The sequence below is a fragment of the Bactrocera oleae genome, chromosome 6, assembly GCF_042242935.1.
Source record: "Bactrocera oleae isolate idBacOlea1 chromosome 6, idBacOlea1, whole genome shotgun sequence".
Lineage (NCBI taxonomy): Eukaryota > Metazoa > Arthropoda > Insecta > Diptera > Tephritidae > Bactrocera > Bactrocera oleae.
This window is the reverse complement of record NC_091540.1, coordinates 60685080-60707741: the sequence shown is the minus strand read 5'-3', so window position 1 is coordinate 60707741 and position 22662 is coordinate 60685080. Positions and strand designations below refer to the sequence as shown.

The window sequence follows — 22662 nt, the reverse complement described above, 5'->3', positions numbered from 1 at the left end:
TAATTCTCAACTTGAGAAAACTGTTATTCTCAGCTTGAGAAAATTAGTATATTCAAAATTTTTTTTCAGAAAAACTGGAAAAAACCATAATTCTCAACCACCTTACCACTGGAGGAAAATATAATACTCAACTTGAGAAAACTGTAATTCTCAACTTGAGAAAATTAGTATTTCCAAAATTTTTTTTTTTTGAGAAAAATATACTCTTAACTGGAGCAAACTATTACTCTCAATTTAAGAAAAATATGTGTATTTCTCAACGTGAGGAAAATCTAATTCTCAACTTGAAAAAACTGTAATTTTCGACTTCAGAAAGCAAGTATTCCTAATTTTTTTGTTTTAGAAAAATATAGATCTTCACTTGAGAAAGCTATTAACCTCAACTTGAGAAAAATATGTGTAGTTCTCAACTTAAAAAAATTAGTATTTTCAAAATTTGTTTTTTTGATAAAAAAAAATATTAGTCTTAACTGGAGAAAACTTTTATTCTCAACTTGAGAAAAATGTAATTCTCAACTTGATAAAACTGTAATTCTCAACTTGAGAAAATTAGTATTCTAAATTTTTTTTTCTTTTTGAGAAAAATATAAATCTTAACTGGAGAAAACTATTATTCTCAAATTAAGACAAATATTAACCTTAACTTAAGAAAATCATTACTCTAAATTTTAAGTATACATATGTTATATAACTTTCCATTTAAGAAAACAAATCTTGCTTAACTTCAGAAAATCATTAATCTCAACTTCAAACAAAAAATATAGTTTTCAACTGGGAAAAACTATAGTTCGCCACTTGAAAAAAGTATAACTCTCAAATTGTACTCAAATGTGATGCTTGGTAGGCTTGAGAATATTCACGAAATGTTCTTTAGCTTATTTTATCGACTACTGTAAATTGCTCAAACATTTTCGAAATGTTTTTTTTTAGATGTTTATTGGGTATTATCTAAATATTTAAGTATTCGTTTGTCATTCAACAAATGTAAGTACTCTCTATCAAGCCCCAAAAGCAAATGGCAACAAGTGCATGTAATGGCTGTTAAATCGACAGACTGGCAGGCAGACAACCAGACGCAGATCAGCAATGGCTGCAGGCACTAAGTCAGAGACATGATTATTGTTATGCTCACACATACATGCGCACATAAGCAGCTGGATAATTATATATACACACATACATATAATTTCTAAAATTATGAAATTCGTTTTAAGGGCACAAATAGTTGGGAATTTTCGCTAAATATGTCCGCCTATATGTTATCAATTGTCTGTCTGCCTGCCGGTTTGTATGTTGGCAGTTGGCACGGCATGGTAATCCAATGGTTTCACTGTCAAATAACAAAGCAATAATTGTTTGTCAACATTCGTTTAGTGTGCGGTTGTGCGGTTTGTCATGCGAAAATTTTATCAACTTTCGGTGAAAATGTACTAGAGTATATATTATATATATTAGGGTAGTTGTTAAGTACATAAATGAAATTGGGTGCAAAATTTGCGATTGTGGATATTCATGCCGATATTATGTGAACATTACGCACAGAAAGTGCAGTTGTTATGAAAATTTTGAAATCATTGACAAAAATTAAAAACAATATAAAAAATATTTTTTGAGGAGTGTTGCCACCTGTTTAAATTTTTAGTACAATAATATGATTTATATATGTAAGCAGGCCACAATATCGACAACGGCTAAAAATAGATGAAAAAGTATGCAGTTGAAAATATGCTCGAGAAAGGTTGCCACCTGACTACAATTTTTAAATTAATAAATTTATATAATAACAATTTAAATATTTCAATATGAGCAAATGAAGGAATAATTGCTGTTAGAGGTATTTTGCAGAAAGGTTGCCACCTGTTTAACTGTTTAGTAGAGTAAAATGTTCAATATAAGTACATTTACGATATGTATATCAGACTAAAAATAGATTACAAGGTTTGGAAGAGAAATTATTCTCGAGAAGAGTTGCCACCTGACTAAGTTTTTAAGTAAATAAATTTTATAGCGAAATAAATAGTTCCATAGCAGTAGGTTGAGAAATAGTTGCTGTTAAAGAAGTTGTTGAGATGGGTTACCACCTGTTTGATAATTTAAAATAAAATAAAAATATTTAAAATAATCTCAGTGTTGTAAACTGCTTATAAAATCAACAGTTTTGATACATATAGCATATCCATAGAAATATTTACTCGATCTCGGGCAGTTAGTGGCATATATCTTTGAACCTATCGAACGTAGTTTAGATAACAATATTTAGCTCTGTCTGGATTTTTACAACTAACATAACCAATAATTTTCACGTCATCAAACCTTGGCTACCTCTCACCTGCCGCTACCACCTTACCACTAATAAATATTTGCTAATTTTTATGCATTTTTATTATTTAAAAAACATTTGGCACTCTAGATCTAGCACCTAGAACATTATTGAAACTAGCTTATTACTGCTTTTCAAAATATAACAATTTAAACATATAATATAATTTTTGGGGTCAATATGACCCGACCTTCACTTCGCCATGTTAAACCAACTAAAAAAAGCAGAAGAATTTCAAATGCAGTTAAGCCACAACGCCAAATTGTCAGCCAAGCCCCAACCAGATTCATGTCAAAGCGTGTCACGTGAGTTGTCATGCATGTGTCATTTGATGAGTGTTTTCCTTTTTAATGTTTTTCTTCTCACATGCAACATTATGCTAACTATTTAAGCAGGGAAACCTTTTTGCGGTTACAAATTTCTACGGCTGGAAAAAAAATTTCGGAAAATTGAAGGCCAAAATATAAAAATTAAAAAAATATATATTTGTTTGTATGTAAAATATTTATTAAATTTAAATATGTGGCAAACATGCAAAGGTGCAACAAAAATGCCACACAAAATTTCAACAAAAACGTTAGAAGCCAAAATGGAATGCCAAGAAAGCGCCAGGGTGGCAGAGCAAACTCGACATACATGCATTATATACATATATACATACATATCTATGTGTATGTGTGTGTGTTTGTATGCATAGCAATTCATATATATAATTTGAGAAAGCAAAAGCAAAAAAAAAAAATATACAAAAAAAAACAGAAAAAGAATTCAGCACGTCATTTGCTTATTATTAAATTTGAAATAGAGCGGACAGGTTTGCGTGTAGCGATAATTGATGATAAATGTTGTATAATTAGAAAAATACCCAAAAATTATGAAAGGAAAAAAATTGTAATAAATAAATGTATACGGGAGGAAAAAAACTATTATCGAGTGAGGAATTAAGAAAATATATGCATTTACGTAGTGACATTGAAAATTATGCCTTATCGCAACATGCAACTACATGCCGCAGTTACAAACATATACATACATACATATATACAATTACATTTCTATATATATTACATATTTAGTTTTATCATGTACAATATGAAAGCATTTGACAAGTCTTATTCCCTTCTCATGCCTATAACACAACTCTAGGGGGGGGGCAACAATAATTTATGAGTGGGTAATGACGGCAATTCAGACAGCTGGCACTTTCTGCTTGCTATTATTTACATAAAAAATTTAATGAAATCCCGAAAAGTAAAATTTTGAAAGAAACTAATTGTCGCAGACAATATAACGGCGTTCACAGGGAAAAGAGAAAAAAACATTAGAAGAAGATGGAGAGTTTTTGGAATGAAAATGGTTTCTGAAGAAAGTATAGTCAGAATAGCCCATTCCGATGCTATTTAACTCAAAAATACAACCAAACTGACTCACCTATTCAAAAGGAGTACCGACAGCGTAAGTTAAATTCGGTGAGAGCGACATTTCCTGTGTCCATTTGAAAGCAAGAGATGACATGAAATTCATCGTCAAGCTCGTAAGCTGTTTACTTATATCTTGGAAACGCTAATGGACCATTAATTTAAGCTGTCTTCGATTCGGCATTTTCTCTGCGCGCTGCTGCTCTCTTGTCAAAAGAGTTACATGTAAAAGCAACAAGAAAATGTATCACTCTGTTCTCTTAAATGTATACTTTTTTTTCAAAACAAAACTGGCATTTTGAATATAACCGTGATTTTCTTTCATGTTTTCTGATTTTTGTAGTGTAAAATGGAAATAAAGATTTAAAAATAAATAACAGCAAATCTTACAAAACCTTTGATCATAGACTGTGAGCTAAAATTTATTCAAACTCAATCTCATATTTAGCGCAACAAAACCACTGTAGTGCAGTGTTATTTTTTCTTTACATTTTTTTAAATTCTCTTCCTTTGCCAATGGGTTTCATTCTTTGCAAAGGCTTCGGGTTTAAATAATAAATAAAAAATCAAAGCAAAAATTAATAAAAATTGGAAGCGAAATTTATAATTCATAAACTCAGCTGGCAACACTAAAATGAATTAAATATTTTTTTTTATTAAAATTAAATTTTTTTTACTAAAATAATTTTTTTTTTTGTTAGATTTTGCACATGTTTTTAACTAAAATACGTTGAAAAGAAAAGTATGGTGAGAAGTGACATGGAATTGCACCAGCAATGACATTAAATTGAGTGCTTCCATTTGGAAAGCATATATGTTATAAAATATATAAATATATACTTATATATTTGATATATAGTATATGCATTTATAATAAAAATTAACGCGGACGTGCGCTGTGATGTGGCAACATGCATTGTGGCAGCTGGCAAATGTGTGCAACATAGCCGCCACTAAGCGCCCACAACATCTGCCCGCCTGCGAGCAACAATTAATTTCTTATTTTTGCTTTTGTTGCTTGTTGTTGTTGTCACTAGTCCGATCATGTAACTTGTCGTTGTGTTCTGAGCTAACAAAAAGTGAATGCACACCAGGCCGATTAATGTAAATATAGCATTTAGTTAAATGCAAAATGAAGGCAACAACAATGGCATTACAAATATAAAAAATAAAAATAATTAAAAATGCCAGCTAAAAACGCTTGCTGCGAAGAAGAGTCAAAACAGCTTTAACCAAAATGCTTGGCATTTATTGCAACGAAAGACGGGCGGCTTATTATGAATGTGAAGTGGATGCGGCACTTGCAACTTGGGGCAAGCAACGCGCTTGCCATTCACTTGCCACAATAGTAGTAATGCCAACAAGAACAACAATGGAAACAACAGCAAGCCAACGCACGGTTAGAAGTGAGCGCAACGCGGCCACAATCTGATTAAAAATTTCAATTGAAAGGCCAAAGCCGAAGTGAGGCCAAAAAAAAAAATAAAAATAAAATAAATTTACAAAAAAATTTAGAAAAAAATAAATAAACTCTGCAAATATTATTGCGCCAACTTGTGTTTGAGTTGAAGGTGGCAACTCTTCATTGAGGCAGCTGACGGCGCGGGCTGGGACGAGGCAAAGGCAAGCACTTGTTGTTGTGCGATTATGCAACGAAGTGGCAAGCGCCATGGGTGCGTTCACTGCGCGCAATTGCCAAATGCAAACGAAAAATGCAAGCAAAAACAACAAATATATAGAGTATTCATATGTATATGTATGTATGTATGTGTGTGCGCGCGTGAACTAAACTTAGAATTTGTGGCAAGCAGCAATCTACCACAAATGTGGGAAGAATCAAAGCGCGCGGCAGCTAAACACACGTAGCGCAGCAACAAGGGCTAAGTGGCGAACGGCAGCAAAAATGCGCGATTGTGAGCCGCATGTGGCATGCCACAACTGAATTGAAGTTATAGACAGATAGCGCAACAAATCAGCGATTTTAATTTTAGATTATTTTAAACAAAAATTTTATTTTATTTTTCGAAGTTAACGAAAATCTAGTAGTGGGTTGCAGCTAGCTGTGCAAAAAGTAACGGTTATATGTTTATATGGTTTTACTAGGACGAGATCATGCTTCTTGGGGAACAACTGTTTGGAAACACGTATCGAAAATTTGATAATTCTATTAATTCTGAAAGATTTGACATTTTGACCTTGAAGACAATTCTACTATTGAGTATTTTAGCGTCAAGCATACTTGTTAGAGGGATATATTTGGAAATTTTACTCTCATCCAAAATTTCAGTACTGACCGCGACTGATCTCATATATCCTGTAAAAAAATATATATGTATATTAGGGTGGAGCAAAAAAAATTTTTTTTTTTTGCTTAGCCTCAGGATAAAATTTGTCGATTATAAAATCAGAAAATTTTTGGAAACAAAATTTTTTTTGAACAACTAGAGGCGGCTCACTCACTTTTAAAGTAAATTTCGAGTAAAATTTTTTATTTCGTAAAAAATATTTGATAAGTGTTCTAGAAGCTGTGGAAAGTACTCTTTCTGACCAATTAAAAGTTATCAACTTAAAAAAAATTTTTGTGGTCATTATTGGAGTTAAAAAAAAGTCTTAGCGGCAACATGCTTTCCTTAAGCGTTAAAATAAATATCGAGTCAATAGCCGTCAAATTCGGTAATTTTTATATAAATGTGAAGAGTTTAAGCCAAAAAAATTTTTTTTTGACCAAAAAAAATTTTATCTCGAAATTTACTTTAAAAGGGCCGCCTATTGATGTTAAAAAAAATTTTTGTTTACAAAAATTTTCGTTTTTTTTTAAATTAAAAATGTTTCCCCAGGCTAAGCAAAAACAATTTTTTTTTCGCTCCACCCTAATGCAGTGTATAAACATCTGAAAAAGAAGACGACAACACTCCTTATCTATCGCCGAAACTCATACAGGGTTATAGCAATACAACAACAGAACACACCTGAAATTAGTTTCCAACACCTGAATATGTAAAAATATATATTAAATAGATACATGTGTATATCGGTGAACGAGCAGCATCTAGCGGCATATCTACACGTCGTCTGCGTCTGATGCTAATTAACGGCATATGCTGCATATAATTACCTCAACAAACAAAGTGCATGCAACACAAACTATAATAATAAAAGTCGAAACAAGAACAACATTAGCAAACAATGTGTGACAGAATGGCGAAAAAGGGTAAGAAAAAACAACAACAGCACCACATTAACACGCAAAAATAACTGAATATTATTAGCAGAAAGTGTAGAACGGTAGTGGAGCATAACGAAAGTCATGCAACAGCAACATGAGGGCACAACAGCAAACTGTGTAGAAGAATAAATCTTATTGCATCAAAAAAAATGTGAGCTGTTGTTACTACGCAGGCGCACGCTAAAAGCGGTAGATACTGCCAGAATGTGTGAAAATTTTGTGGAAAAGCACGCATGTGAAATGTTGCAACAATGTATGTAGAATATGCTGTGTAGAAGTGGCACGCAGGCTAACGGTGTCGCGATAATTAGAAGTACATATAAATATACATACATATATGGTTTATTTAAAGTCAGGTTAGTCAGGATATAAAAGGATTAAATTAAATTTCTTAAAATTATAATGATTTTTTTTTAAATTATCTCTATGAGAGCTGTACCGAACAACATTTGATTTTTAGTCTTCAAGTGTCTTCAAGGGTTCTTACTTAAGGTAGATACTTTTAACTGAAACCTAAATGTTCGACATCCAAAGAAAAAAGATTAAATTAAATGGTTGTTAAAAAAACATGTAATGTTGACAGATATGACATCAGAGGTTAGCCATATACATTTCTTTATTTAACACGGAAAAAAATATTCCTCAGGAGAAATCCGTTAAGTCAACTGAAGTAACGGCAATTTAGAGTTTATACAACCAATGCTCATATCCTTGCTAACACTCGACTAACATAGTATAATGTACCACTAACTTGAAAAGCTTTCTAAGACCTTAATTTGTGCTATCCCACTGGTTCTGGATCATAAATGAAGCGTTAAAAGAACTTATTTCACTAGTTTTGACATGATTGTGTTCATTTAGATTTACTTTGCCAGAATTGGGATTTATAAAGAGTAAAAGGGTTGCCACATGTACTATATTTAAAATGGTTAAATATATAAATATACGGTAAAATACTCAATAGGTGTCAATGAGAAAAATTTTAACAAACTGGTTTAAAAAAAAAATTATTTTAGGGTTGCCAACTTATTTTAAATAAAAGTTATTAAGAAGTTTTGTTGTAAATTGAATATTATAAAGTTAGAAATTAGGAACAAAAAAAAATATTCTAGTGCTTGAGTTTCAGTAAATGTTGTAACGGAGTTGCCACCTCTTGTAAATATTTATATGGGCATTTAACTAAAACTGAAAGTAATGCGTTATCAAATGAAAGCTTTTTGTGAAAATATTAACAAAAATAAAACTAAAATGCATTTTCAAGTAATAAAAAATTATCAAATAATAAAAAATTCAAAAGTACAAGAAATGTATTAATTTCTAGTAAAATATAGCAGAAAGTTAAGTTAATTAATTACAAAAAGTTTTTGTAAGATTTCTATTTTATCTCTAAAAGTTTAAAAAAATAAACTTTAGTGAATATAAAATCTTATATTTTGTAAAAAATTTTTCTAAAATTTTTTATGATTTCGAATTTCATATCTAAATTTTAAAACCTAGTTTTCGAAGTTTTGACATAAAAAAATACAATTTTTTGTGAATTTTGAAAACTTAAAATTTTTATTAATTTTGGAATTTTTCAAAACTTTTTTTAATTCAAATTTTTAAATTTAAATATTTTTTAATTTTGAAAAATAATATTTTTCGAATTTTTGGTAGTAATTTGTTTGAATTTTGTAAACTTAAATTGTTTATTAATTTTAAATTTTCTGAAAACTTTTTGAATTTTAATTTTTAAACTTTAATATTTTTTAATTTTGAAAAATAAATTTTTTGGAATTTTTGGTAATAATTTTTTTGAATTTTTTAAACTTAAATTGTTTATTAATTTTAAAATTTCTGAAAACTTTTTGAATTTTAATTCTTAAACTTAAATTGTTTATTAATTTTAAAATTTCTGAAAACTTTTTGAATTTTAATTCTTAAACTTAAATATTTTTTAATATTGATAATTAAATTTCTTTAATTTAAATAAAATTTTTTTTTTTTTTTTTTAATTTCAGATTACTTTACAATATTTTAAACATTTCTTTATTGCAGTTTAATATAAGAACAGTGGCTACATACAATAGTTTTTACCACAACAGCCGATTTATTGCTTGTTGTAAGATATTTCTGTGTTCAATCCACTTAATTTTAAATTTGTTTAAATTTTTAAAGTAGGGAAAAATATAATTTTTATTTCGAAATTTTTTAAATTATATATTTTTTTAAATTTTTAAATAATAACAAAAACAACCATTTTGTTGTTGTAACATATTTCTATGTTCAGCCTACTAAATGATATAGAATTACCAACCTTCAAAATTATATGGTAGTATTCCACTCAAGCGCACAGCAGCCTTAGAACAATAACAATGCGCGACTGAAAAAGCGAGAGCAGAAAAGGCAAACAGATTGTTTCTTTTTTGCATGTTTTCGCAGGAAATTCCAAACAAAAGCATTTTTTACGCTTTATACAGCTATCAGCAGCTTTGTAGATACGGTAGATATGCACAGCTACATACATAGATCTAAGTGACAGATACGGACGTATGTCTGTATGTTTGTTGATGCTTTTGAATTTAATTCAGATACAAATCAGTGGAGCTCATTATTTTGTTGCACAACACTGCCCACATTTGCAACTCAATTTCATATGAGTCTTTTCAGCCGCAGCAAATGACATGTATACACCACAATGCATACGTGCATGTGTGCGTGTGTGTGTGTGTCGGTGCATATTTGATTTGAATTTATTTTCATGTTTACAGGTATTCTTACATATGTACATATGTATATGCATAGGTGTGTGTGTGTTGGCATACAATGCAACCTACACACCAGCAATAGCTGAAGGCTGCACGAGTGTGCATAAAATATAAATATGTATGCATGTGTGTGTATGTGGTAGCGTCCACCAGCGCTTTGTTGGCCATATAAAAATACGAAAATACCTGCATATCTTTCATCTGACAAGCTGCGATCTTAATTCATACGCGCAATCGCTTTGAGTTGGCAGTTGGTTGGCTAGCTCTTGGCTGCTGGCTAGCTGCTTGTTGTTGCTAGTTGCCAGTTGGTGGTTAGTAATGCGAATAGCACTCTCAGCTTCCATCACATAGCGCCGTCGACTTGGCCGCTCATCAGCATAAATTCAAATATATTAATAGCAAATAAAATGGAAATGTATGAACATACATACATACTATATATATGTACATTTTTATATATGTATATAAGTACATATATATGGTATATATAGACATAGTTAATATGCTTATTTATTAAAAAATGAATAAATAATTTTATGCACTCAAACGCATGCGATTGCGTGCGTTTTGACCATTTCAAGAAATAAGTGAACGCATTTTAAACATTGCCGCTGAATTGAACTTCTGCCTGTTGCACTTTTCCAAACAAATTTGTTGTAATATGCCTGTGAAGCGTAGCAATTCGTTCGTATGAGATTAGATTTTAGCGCAGTGAAAGCTCTTCAAGCGCTTACATTGAGACAACATAAGTATGTAGGTGCACAGACTCATGTTTCCATATACAGGGTAAGCAATCAAAAAGCTCTTAAGGAACAATGTTTAAAGTAAACATTTAAAAAAATATATTAGTAGCTTTAAAAACCTGTAAATGTTGAAAATCCCGCTCAATTGTAATAAAATGCTTAAAAGCTTAAAAAGCTTAGCAACCTTAAAAAGCTTTAATATGTTCTAAGTCAGTAAAATTTTAGTGAAACACAGGTAAAACTTTCACTTTTCCAAAATTTGCCTTAAAAAGCTTTAAATAGCTTTTTGTTTCTCTCTTAAGCTCTCCTTAAATGCCTTGTGGAGCTTTGATAATATTTATTTCGTTCTCTTAAGCTTTTTAAATAAACATCTTAAAGCAGTTTAATTAGCTTCTAAACAATAGCTATGGGTCTAATCTAAAAATGTATGCTATTAACTATTTACATATGTATATTATTATATGATTCTAAAATGCTTATAAAGATTATTTAAAGACTGTTTTGTATAGAAAAAAAAACGCTAATTTGAGCAGACTAAGTTTTTTTTCATGGACAAACTTTTTCAAAGAAAGCTTTTACCTGGCACTCTGCAAAAGCGAGTCTTGCTTTGAGAATACCAAACATTTTGGAGCTCTCTTAGTGAAGATTGTAGTCGAGAGTGTGTTTACAGATTGCGATCCTAACTGAGATTGCATCTGAATGTGGTAAAATGCTTACCTGAAACACTGAGATCCTATATTTAACGAATAATATCAGTCTGACATATGCAATTGAAAGCTCTGAAGTTCAGAAAATTGGTAGAACACCTAGAAACAGTGTAGGCAAAAGTAGGTATAGTACATACATATATCAATACTATTATATAACTTGAAGCCACTAATACTATATGACAGCTTCTAAAACTTATATTCATTTAAACTAAATATGTATTTATAGTTATTTATTTTATTTTCATTGCAGCACACTTACAAACTTGACTTGCAATCCCTGTATCAACCTTTAACAGTCTTAGAGCTTTTATTATATCGATGCAAAGGTTAAAGGATCACCGGGTAAGCAAAATATAGTTTGGTCCATTTTATGTTACTTATTTTTTTACTTATTTTCGTAAAGTAAGCTCTTTTAAATATGACAGAGAAGTCAGTTCTGATTTTTTGAGAGATATACAGCTGATATTAAAATTTGTGGAACATTTTAATCCAAATATATAAGGATATAAAAAACACAGCAATTTCATAACTGCAAGGTTACTCCAGGCCTCCACATGCCTGTGTTATGGATACATATTCCAATATATCTTCAAAGTGTGAGGGTAAAATTTGTAGATTATAAAAAAAGAAAATTTTTGGTAAAACAAATTTTTTTCTTAACATCAATTTTAAAGTAAATTTCTAGTTAAAATGTTTATTTAGTAAAAATTTGTTGATAAGTGTTCTAGAAGCTGTGGAGAGTCCTCTTTCTGGCCAATTAAAAGTTATCAACTTAAAAAAAAACATGTTTCAGCTCATCATGCTGATCATTTATATATATATTATACTTTGTATGATCTCCGATGTTTTCTACTGTGTATTACAAACTTCCTGGCAAACTAAATATACCTTGTTCTGGGTCTGAATTATGTAGTCCCCAGAGCAATCATTCATTATGTACGAACTTATTGGTGGACGAACTGTGTAGTGTTCTAGTAATGGATTGGTACTCAATTTAAGCAACTACATCGCCACCAAACAAACACACTCATACAAACTAAAATAAACGTAACTGGTCAAATATGACTACTAATTACATGGTATGTAAATATTTGTACACACATATGCGAACTTGTACCCCAACTCATATATTATTCAACGATTCTTATGAGTTTATTAATAAGCAAAATACAACACTGTATGTACAATAGGCCTGTATGTACTACTTGTAATGTGCTGGAGACGCGCTTATTGTCCATGCTCATTTATTCAATGTAAGCGGTTTCAATCAACCAAATGACTAGCTTTCCAATCCATTATGTTCGCAAACCGTCCCCTTTTTGGCTGGTTTTTGTTCGTTTCAATGTGGTGTTCCGTGGGACATTTAATATGTTAGAGCATTTATTTTGGACATGCGGCGGAGTAGGCAGCGTCGCTTACAGTAGTTCTTCTAGTGGATTGAAACAATTTTCTATTATTTTCATATAACGCGGAGTATAGAAGAGATGTACTCGCAGTCTATTCAATAAATTCTTAATAAGTCGTTTACTTAAGCCTAATTGATCACTGTTGAGGGTTTGAAAGTTGAATTTTAGGTAAATATTTACTATTTTGGCTGGGAAACTTCAATGAAAAAAAAATGTATAAAAGCTTGTGCAAACTTGTATATTAAATGTGGGAGAACTTGCAAAAGACTTGGAACTAGACCAAGTTAGGTTGGGTGCGATGGCTGATCCTGGAATCGCATTGGAATTACTTTATGTTGTCCTTTGTGAAGCCATAAAATATATATAATATTATAAATTGATAATATATATGATAAAGCGCCTTGAGTTCAGTACAAATCTGTTCAAGCTATTTTTATATACTCAAAAATTTTCTGATCTTTCAGACTCTAAAACGCTATTTCAAGAACTATACAAAAATATTGTCTTCGGTGATTATGAAATTGTAGAACAGACATACAGTAAAACGAAATGCACTGTGCCAGAAGCATAATATCTTAAGCTTCAAGATTCGTCATTGCTTTAAGATCGCTAAAAATTAACTTAGACTGAAAGCGAGTAATCGTGCACACTACTGAAATGCGTAAATTGAAAGTACTAGGTCACAGGTAGTTTCATGAACCAATATTATCTACAAAAAAAAAAATTTTTTTGTCCAAAAAAAGTTTTATTCGAAATTTACTTTAAAAGTGAGATGTTAAAAAAAATTTTTTTTTCAAAAATTTTCTATTTTTATAATCTACAAATTTTACGCTCAGGCTAAGCAAAAAAAACAAAAACATGTATGTGTGTATGCACCCGCGTTTGCCAAAATGATGAAAGCGATAAGCGATGAAGGAAGTTGATAACACCAACTGACCATTAGACATGCCGTCAATCAGTCACTTAGTCATTAGTAAGCGCGTAAAGCACCGCTAAAAATGCTGAATGTGCCAAACGTGAGCCAACTTTGAGTGCCGTTATATGTTTGAGTGCGTGTGTCGTAAAGTGAACGCAAACATTTCAGCACATGCCATTAAATTAATTTCAACAAAAATTGCATAATTGCAAAACAAACAACAAAACCTAAACAACACAAATGCACGAACGAAAGGCAGCCAATGCAAGTTGGCGCAAGAGAGCACATACATACACATATACATACATATATAATATATATAGATTAGTGAAGGCATTCACATGCGTTGATTTCATTGTAGGCAAATAAAATTGTGGACGTGCACACGTGGGCCACGCCGAAGATTTCTGCGCACATGCACAAATAAATTATGTATTTGTATACATATATGTAAGTGTGTGTGTGTATATGTACTGCACTTTCGCGCCATTCTGCCTGAGCCCCATTCATGATTGCTTTGACCGACAACTGAGTCGAAGTCGGCGCGCTTATTGGCAGGCGCGTGTGTGGGTGAGCATATGTATATGCATGTACATATAGTAAAGGCATGCCATTACATACTAATACATATAGGTATACAGACATAAAACATACATATATACACACATATAAGCACACACGCATGCATTTCCATAGATATTTCCTTCAACATTTCCATCTTCAGCTTCTCAAATCACCACGAAAAGTCCGCCTAACCGCAACGCATCGTTTGCATGCATGAATATCCGAGCGTTTCTAAGTATCTGCAAGCTGCAAATTCACGACTTCAAAATGCTGCCATTCACAAGCAGCAAAGTTGAAAGTAAAAAAGTCGCAATTGCATGCAACTTTTACACACATACACACACAATCGCACATACATACATAGTAAATGTATACCACCACACTCGCATGTATTGCGACCAAGCAAGTGTGTATATATGTATATATGCAAGTATGTATGTATATTTGGGCTGGTAGTTAAGCGTTTGCAGCGCTTTTTCGCTGTCAATCACTGTCAGTGTGAAGCTAAGCCATAAACAATATCGGATTTCTTGGCACAGAATACTAATTAAATAACACAAAAATAAATAAGATTCAACTGACAAGATAAGCAGAAGTAAGTGAGTACTACATCTGTAGGTATGTATATACATACATATATATACTACATACGAGTATATATATGGTATATAGATATGTATATACATATATGTATATTAGTGTGGAGCGAAAAAAAAAATTCATTTAAATGCTTAGCCTGAGGGTCAAATTTGTAGATTATAAAAAAGAAAATTTTATGGAAAAAAAAGTTTTTTTCAACATCTAGAAGCTCACTTTTAAAGTAAATTTTCGAGTTAAAATTTTATTTCGTAAAAAATTTATAATTAGTGTTTAGAAGCTGTGGTAGGTCCTCTTTCTGGTCAATTAAAATTTTTGAACTTAAAAAAATTTTTTGTGGTCATTATTGGAGTTTAAAAAAAAAAATCTTAAAAAAACAACATGCTTTCCTTAAATAAATAAAAATAAATTTTGAGCCAAAAACCGTCAAATTCGGTAATTTTTATATAAATGTCAAGAGTTTAAACCAGAAAAAAATGTTTTTTGTCCAAAAAAAATTTAACACGAGATTTATTTTAAAAGTGAGTGAACCTCTAGATGTTAAAAAATTTTTTTTATGCTTTCCAAAAATTTTCTTTTTTTATAATCTACAAATTTTACACTCAAGCTAAGCAAAAGAAAAAACAATTTTTTCGCTCCACTCTAATGTACAAGTATATGGTTGTGTGGCTGGAATTGTGGCAACGAAACATTCAGCACTTATCCAACAAGCCAAGAGCAACATGTGTATATGCCACTAAATTTTTTACTAAACATACTTACATATGTACATACTACTTGTATATGTATGTATATTAGTAGATCGCTTGAGAAGTCGTGAAATACCATATACATATGTATGTATGTATGCCAATTTTAGTAATGAAAGTTAAAAATTTGTTCACCGTCATTTTCCCTACTCAAATAGTGCCAAATCTTGCCAAAATTTTATTCTATATAGACTATGCTTATTTTTTATATTTTCGCATAATGCCGCAAGACCGAAAAGTGTGAAATTTGATCTCTATAAGTCAATTAGTGTGTGCTTGGCAGCTGTTTGTTTACGACACGTAAGGATTATGTGGCAATTATAACCATAAACAAAAAAATTTTAAACACAAGTTTGCCTGAAATTTTGTATTTTTAATGGAATCAAGGCTTCAGAGTCGTAACAAATGTCGTAGAACTTTTTTGCGAAGATTGTGAAGTCAACGATGAACTTGCCACATGCGAGTCGTTCATCCACCCACATAAATTTATAGGTTATGTGAAATAAGTTTATGAACAAAAGTTATAGATGCTTTTATTACTTACCACATTGCCATATAACTTTTTTCTATAGAACTCGTAGTTTTGCCGAAAATCGAGTTAAACTGTTTTTAACCTCTAAAAATGCAACCACGGCCCTCCTCTTACTTTTCGCGTACTCAGTTCGCCCGTAAATTATTTTTCTCCTCATATGTGTTATTTTATCTTTGGTTTCCGAAGGGTTTCATACAACTATAATTTTTAATTTTTTTTTCAAAAATTATCTACCTTGGTCTATGCCTATGTAGCCTGTCAATGCTAGATTCGTAACAAACGAACTGAATCTCTTGCCAAAACGGCTTTGAATAGAGGTCGCAAAAGAGTTGCTTGACAACGTAGCAGAGCACTCTTTATTCATCACCATTGCTGATCGCAGCCGAGGTTTATAAAAAAGTGTATAAAAATTAGGCGGATTGGATTAGGGGTTGGTATGCTTGTAAGGACTCAGCAGCCTATTTTGAAAGCGATAATAAAGATTTTTATTAAAATCGCGAATATATATATTATTTTGTTAGTCCGGGTCAAATTTGATCAGATGTATAATATATGTCACCAATCTAGGAATGATTTTAATTACTAGAAAAGCGCAGCTTATAACAGTTAAGTCTATAAAACCAATACCGTATGCATATGCGCACAAATATGTATGTGTGTATGTATGTACGTGTCTAACATTATACATAGATGCATATAATCAAATATAACTGCTATTTATGTACATATGTGCTTATTACAACATTATGGGCGCGTCTATCAAACAATTGCTATGAATGTCATGTACTACAGTTAAACATAGTTGTTGTTGTTTATAATTTTTTTTAAAGCATTTGCAGCTTTTAAATTACCTTATTCTATAGCACTGCTTCCTATTTATTCCTAGTTGCGCGTGTAGATTCCCAACCTTTTGTTGAAATGTAAATTTCGCCTCTATTTACTTGCGGATGTTGCACGTTGCATTTGCGTGGTGGCGTTGTGCATTTAAATCAAATGTTCAAAATGCTCAAAATGGACAAAATATTGTATTGTTGTTATTGTTGTATTGTTTTATTATTATGCACTCGCTGCTATTTGTTCGACTTTGTGTTGGCATATAGTAGTTGTTAATAGCTTTTGTTGTTGCAACATCATGGGACAACAGTTTCATTAACATTTTATGCAGCTTATTTATGGCTTTCGATATTTAGCTAACGTTTGTACTTGTTGTTCTACAATATTAATATACTTTCCTATTCAATGCTGCAGTGCATTGCGTGTGCGTCTGTGGCAAGCTTGTGGCATATGTGATTGCAACGGCAGTGCGTGTTTCATAATAAAAACGGAATTGTACGCAGTTAACACGTTAAGCATATTAATACAAATACCTAAAAAAACAAAAATTATATTATTTTTGTTCAACCATATCGCCACTGCGGCGCAGTAATGAGGCCTGTAGATGATAGCATTTAGATTACTATCGCTCCTTCTAATCGCATGGAGCCGTCGCTGATTTAAGGACACATATCTAACTACTATGTACATATTTGTAATTACATTATGCAATTTTATCGTTGTCCTCCAATCGCTGCTATAATGGGCGCACTTAATTATTACTATTAATATGGCAACTCCATTAGTTAAAAGGTATCATTTAATTACCACTAATAATGTGCATTTATGCCGCTTCGTTGTGTCCTACAATGGTTAATTTGTTATTGTGGTACAGTAGCTGCTCACTCAATTTATAACGGTATGTTTTTGTAAATAAAAACAAAAAAAAGTTAACTTTGGCTGCAGCGAAGAATACCCTTCATAAGTAAAAAAGTTTTACATACAAAAACTTGATTTTGATCGTTCAGTTTGTATGACAGCTATATGTTATAGTGGTCCGATCTGTACAATTTGCTAGGAGCTTATAGCGTTACCTCTGTTAATAATCCATGCCGAATTTCGTGAAAATATTTTGTCGAATAAATATTTATTTCATACAAGTACTTGATTTATAATATATACAAGTATATATATATAGCTACATATTTTATATTATATCCGACGTTTCTTTTTGGCTGTTACAAATTTCGTGGCAGACTCCTCATACCCTGTTCAGATTATATGTATATAACTTTACTTCGTTAAAAGTCGTATATTTCCAAAAAACGAAGAAATATGAATAAAAAGTAATATTAACCTTTTCGATTCAACAATTTTCTAATCGTTAAGTTTTAGTTCTGCAGTCTCGTGGAAAAATTTACAAGGAATACATATAAAGAACCAGTTAAGGTCAACAGTGGCGACATACGCTCCACCTCTTTGAAATGGTATAACAATTTGTTATACCTACCCGCTTCGATTATACCAATTGTTTGTTCGATTTGCTTTTCGCAAAATTTAGCAAATCGGGCGAAGAAACAAGAAAACGATTCCTGAATGCTGTAAACATTTGTTGGATCATCAGTCAATTAAGCAATATGACACGCTTGGGCATTGCTGGGGACGCAGTCAACTAGAACTCGAAAAGACCGTTTAGCTCATTTGATAGTTGCTTAAGGTATTGGATGCTAGAGAAAGAACTTCAGGCCATAGATAAATGTAGGGCAAATTACTGAAATTATGTTGAGATAGTTTTGTGAGTAGTAGGCAATCTGAAAAATTTCCACCAAGCAGGAACTCATCATCATGTTCAGCACAAGGTATTTACTCCTGAGGCATTTACTCCTGAGATCGGCAAAATGCAGGACATGCGCTGGGAAAGTCATATTTTCGATAGCTCTGCCATCAGCCGGTTGAAGAGAAATATCTTTCAAGGCTCTAAAGCGTCAATCAGTAAGAAATTGAATAGCCAGCGTATAAAATTAAGTTATACCTATAAACCATGTTGCTGAATGGCGAACAATTGTCTAGCCTAAGAGCAGTCACTAGAGGTTAATTAAAAATCAAAATATTTTGAAATGCGGAATGTGAAAAACTTAATTTTTATAACCACTATCCCTGACCACAGCTTTCTGTTGAAAAAATAGCCCATAAAGTATGAGTTACATATGTACACACATATGACTAGACCAGTACAAGATTGTAATGCGATTTAAGTTTAGCCATTTACCCAATAAGATTTAATTGAAAATGCAATTAAGGCACACATTTTCTACCTCAATTTCATTAAAATCTATTAAAAGCTAATAAATAATCCAACGTTTTCCTTCCAGAGAAAATACACGACCGAAATGCTACGGATGAAAGCGCCTGAGGAGAACATGGAAGAACTCAGATTCAATGGGTTGCCATGCATGAGCAGAACACAGACAGCCATTGGCCTTATCGAGCTGTGTGGCAAGTAGTTACATGAGGCTGCAACATACGGTGGCAAAGCCGATGGCGGAGACGGCGCCTGGAAGACACGGAAACATGGTAAGAGCACTAAGCCCAATTTGAATTTACAAATTTTCCAGTTAATTTAATCACGGCGAACTCTTTCTCAAGTTGTTTGATGATGTGGGTTAACATATTAGATATTTGTACGTATGTGTGTGTGAAAGATATACAGATACTACAAGGGTGTTTCAAAATGTTGAGTATTTAAAAAAAAAAAAAACTATAACCAAACCGATGAGAAAATAAAATGTTCGAAAAGCATTAAAACAATTTTTTAAAATACTTCAAATTTAAAATTTAAAAACCCTGTAAAAAAAAATTTTGAAATTTTAATTTTTTTTATTAATCTAAATTCTTTGAATTTCAAAAAAAAAAATTTAATTTTCTAACAAAAAAATTAAAAATTAATAAAAACTATTTGAAGTTTTTTCAGAAATAAAAAGGAGACAAAACAGGTGCAAAACATAAAAAGATTTTAAAATGTTTTAATATTCTATAAAAATTGTATTTTAATTTTCAATAAAAATTTTATTTTAATTGTCTATAAAAAGTTAAAAGTAAAATTTATACTAAAAAAAAAAATTGAAACAAAAAAAATTTAAATTTTCGAACCAAAAAATTAAAAAAACTATTTGAAGTTTTTCCAAACTAAAAAGGAGACGAAAGAGGCGCAAAACCTAAAAGAAATTTAATATATTAAATTTTCTAAAAAAAAAATAATCGAAACAAAAAAATTTAAAAACCTTTTTTTTCTAAAAGTTAGTTACAAAATTATTTTTATTTTGTAAAAGTTAGTTCAATATTTAAAAGTCTTAAATTGTCTATTCTAATATGTGAGACTTAATAAAAAATGTAAAAAAAATGGTTTTAGACGTCTAAAATGCAATAATGCAAAATTTTGCAACTATCCGACCAACTCTCGTAAGCATAGTCTAATGCATATCAGCATACGGTACATAACACTCCTGCCAATAATATGTTGTTGTAGTGTGTCTATATATATAAAGTACAGGTATAATGTGTCGATAGGCTCTGGGCGATTACCACGATCTTCCAAGCAATCTCGTAGGAGCAACGGAAAAATCGACACTCAATTTGCATACGACAACATACAACACGTGCAGGCGCTGACAAATCGCTTTGCAGACCCCATCAAAATATCATTAAAAATAAAAAAAAATAAATAACATTATGATAAAGGAGGGGAGTTATACGTACATATGTATATACATACGTACATATATAAATTCATGTAGTACGTATATTTTTGTGTAGTACTGTTTGCATAATGCTTTTCTACAACGTAAGTAATAGCGTGTTGATGTCAGAGGCTTTCGAATATAGAAGATATTGCTTAAATTAAATATTATTTGCTGTTGCAAGTGCAACAGCGACAAGTGTTTGCTAGTAGCTGTTTAATTTCAAATAAACGCATTTTCGGTATAAGTTTCTGGTTTCCACGACAAGTATCAAAATAGTTGTACATACACATATAACTTTACTAAATTGATTTTTCTGAATTTTGCTTTTTTTTGTGTACAAAATTTCCATAGACAATAATCCATGTCAAATTTCGTGAAGATACTTCGTCAAATGAAAAAGCTTTTCATACAAGCACTTGATTCCGGTCGTTCAGTTCGTATGGCAGCTATATGTTATAGTAGTCGGCTATCGGCGCTTCCAACAAATGAGCAGCTTCTTTGGCAGGAAAGGAGGTTTGCAAAATTTCAGATCCATATCTCAAAAACTGAAGGACTACTTCGCGTATATACAGACGGACAGACGGTCATGGTTAAATCCAATCAGCTCGCCATGCTGATCATTTATATAGATATTTTATAGAGTCTTCGATGTTTCCATTTAGGCGTTACCAACATCATGGCAAACTTAGTATAGTTTTGGGGTATAATAAGCGAGTATAAGCGAGTCAGAAAGTGAAGTTATTCTTGTCGCAATCGTAAAAGTTCTTATCGGATATTTCCAACAGACATTGCTGTAAGGCGAAAAATCTCGTTGGTCGCAAATTGTCAAAGTTATTTGGAAGACGGTGAAGTGGAGACATCCAAGCATATTTTTCCATTGAAAAATCTCACCAGTCATAACTTTGGCAAACCAGGAGACATACATAGACGAAACTGATGTTAGCTGACAAATTTGTTTATTCTAAACGCTTTGTCGATTTATGAGCGTCTGAATGAACAATATACAGGAGTTGTTGGTACCACAACGGAACGGCGTTGTAAGCTGTCCAAGTGAGATCTCACTTAGGATCGACATTTTAACCTAACCTAACCTCACCTATGAAAGTTAGAATCTCAAAATCAGCAACTACACCCAACTTTTTTCAATATTTGAGTTCTTATCAGTGTTGTAAAATATCCAAAAAGAAAGTTGAAGTATACGAGTTGAGCGTTCGTTTGGCACTCGCTTACAAAACAATATGGTTTCCACATATTATTAGCTATTATATAATTCGTGTTAAAATGCATATAAACCTGTTATTTTTTAGACATCAGCGGCAGGGAAATGTATAATCCGTATATTAATATTCTTACCCTAGAAAAAAATAAAAAAATAAATATAAATTAAAATAATTAGTTTCTAAACTGTAAGTTTAAAAAGTTTTTGGAGCTCCGCATGTCCATCATTACGAAAAGGAGTACGTGATTTTTACTTTAAGATATCTAAAGTGAATTTTTTGATTCGATGTTTTGAAATAACAGAGATATAACATATAGACCCATTTAATATTATATATAACCGAGTGATCAGAAAAATGAGCTTAAACGAAATTTTTGTGTAATATTTTTTGAACACAAAATTGTCTCTCTTATTTAGACTATATGACTATTTATTTAAAGACCTTTTATGTTCACTAGTTCAGTATTGAAATTTAGCTTTATATCTCCATTAGTTATTTAACGAAAAAAAACCAAATTTTACAAAATAAATGCATATTGAAAGAAAATTTGACCAAAAAAATTTTAAGATCAGATATCTGACGTCCGTACAACCGATCGTTCAGATACGAGACTTTGTAGCATAGCTGCTCTATTTAAAGAACTAAGAACACATAATTTAAAAATTATATATATGGAAAATATTATATAATATAATAATTAATAGTGAAATATATTCATTATTATGTATAAGCGCTTTATATTTTTAAGCACTCAGAAAACCGATTATTCAAATAAGATTCCTCATATTATAGCTCACTCAGTTAAAGAGCTAGAAGCACCAAAGTTAATCATATTTTTACTAATTAGAAACAGAAAACAGATAATGAATATCAGCAGGATCGTATGACGTTAACATAAAGTTTCCATATAACCAATTACTAACCGATATGAGACTTTGTAACTTAACTCCTTTCTTTAAAG

At 31.4% G+C, this 22662-nt stretch overlaps 1 long non-coding RNA gene across 1 annotated transcript in view; it reads left to right on the top strand.

Annotated features, from left to right (window-relative positions):
• The first annotated feature begins 11421 nt into the window (after positions 1–11421).
• LOC138857847 (uncharacterized) overlaps positions 11422–22662 on the top strand; it is a 31962-nt gene continuing 20721 nt past the window's right edge. The window contains exons 1-2 of the long non-coding RNA XR_011397052.1: positions 11422–11506; positions 19114–19315. This is a non-coding gene — a long non-coding RNA (uncharacterized lncRNA). The remainder of the gene's footprint in view (positions 11507–19113; positions 19316–22662) is intronic.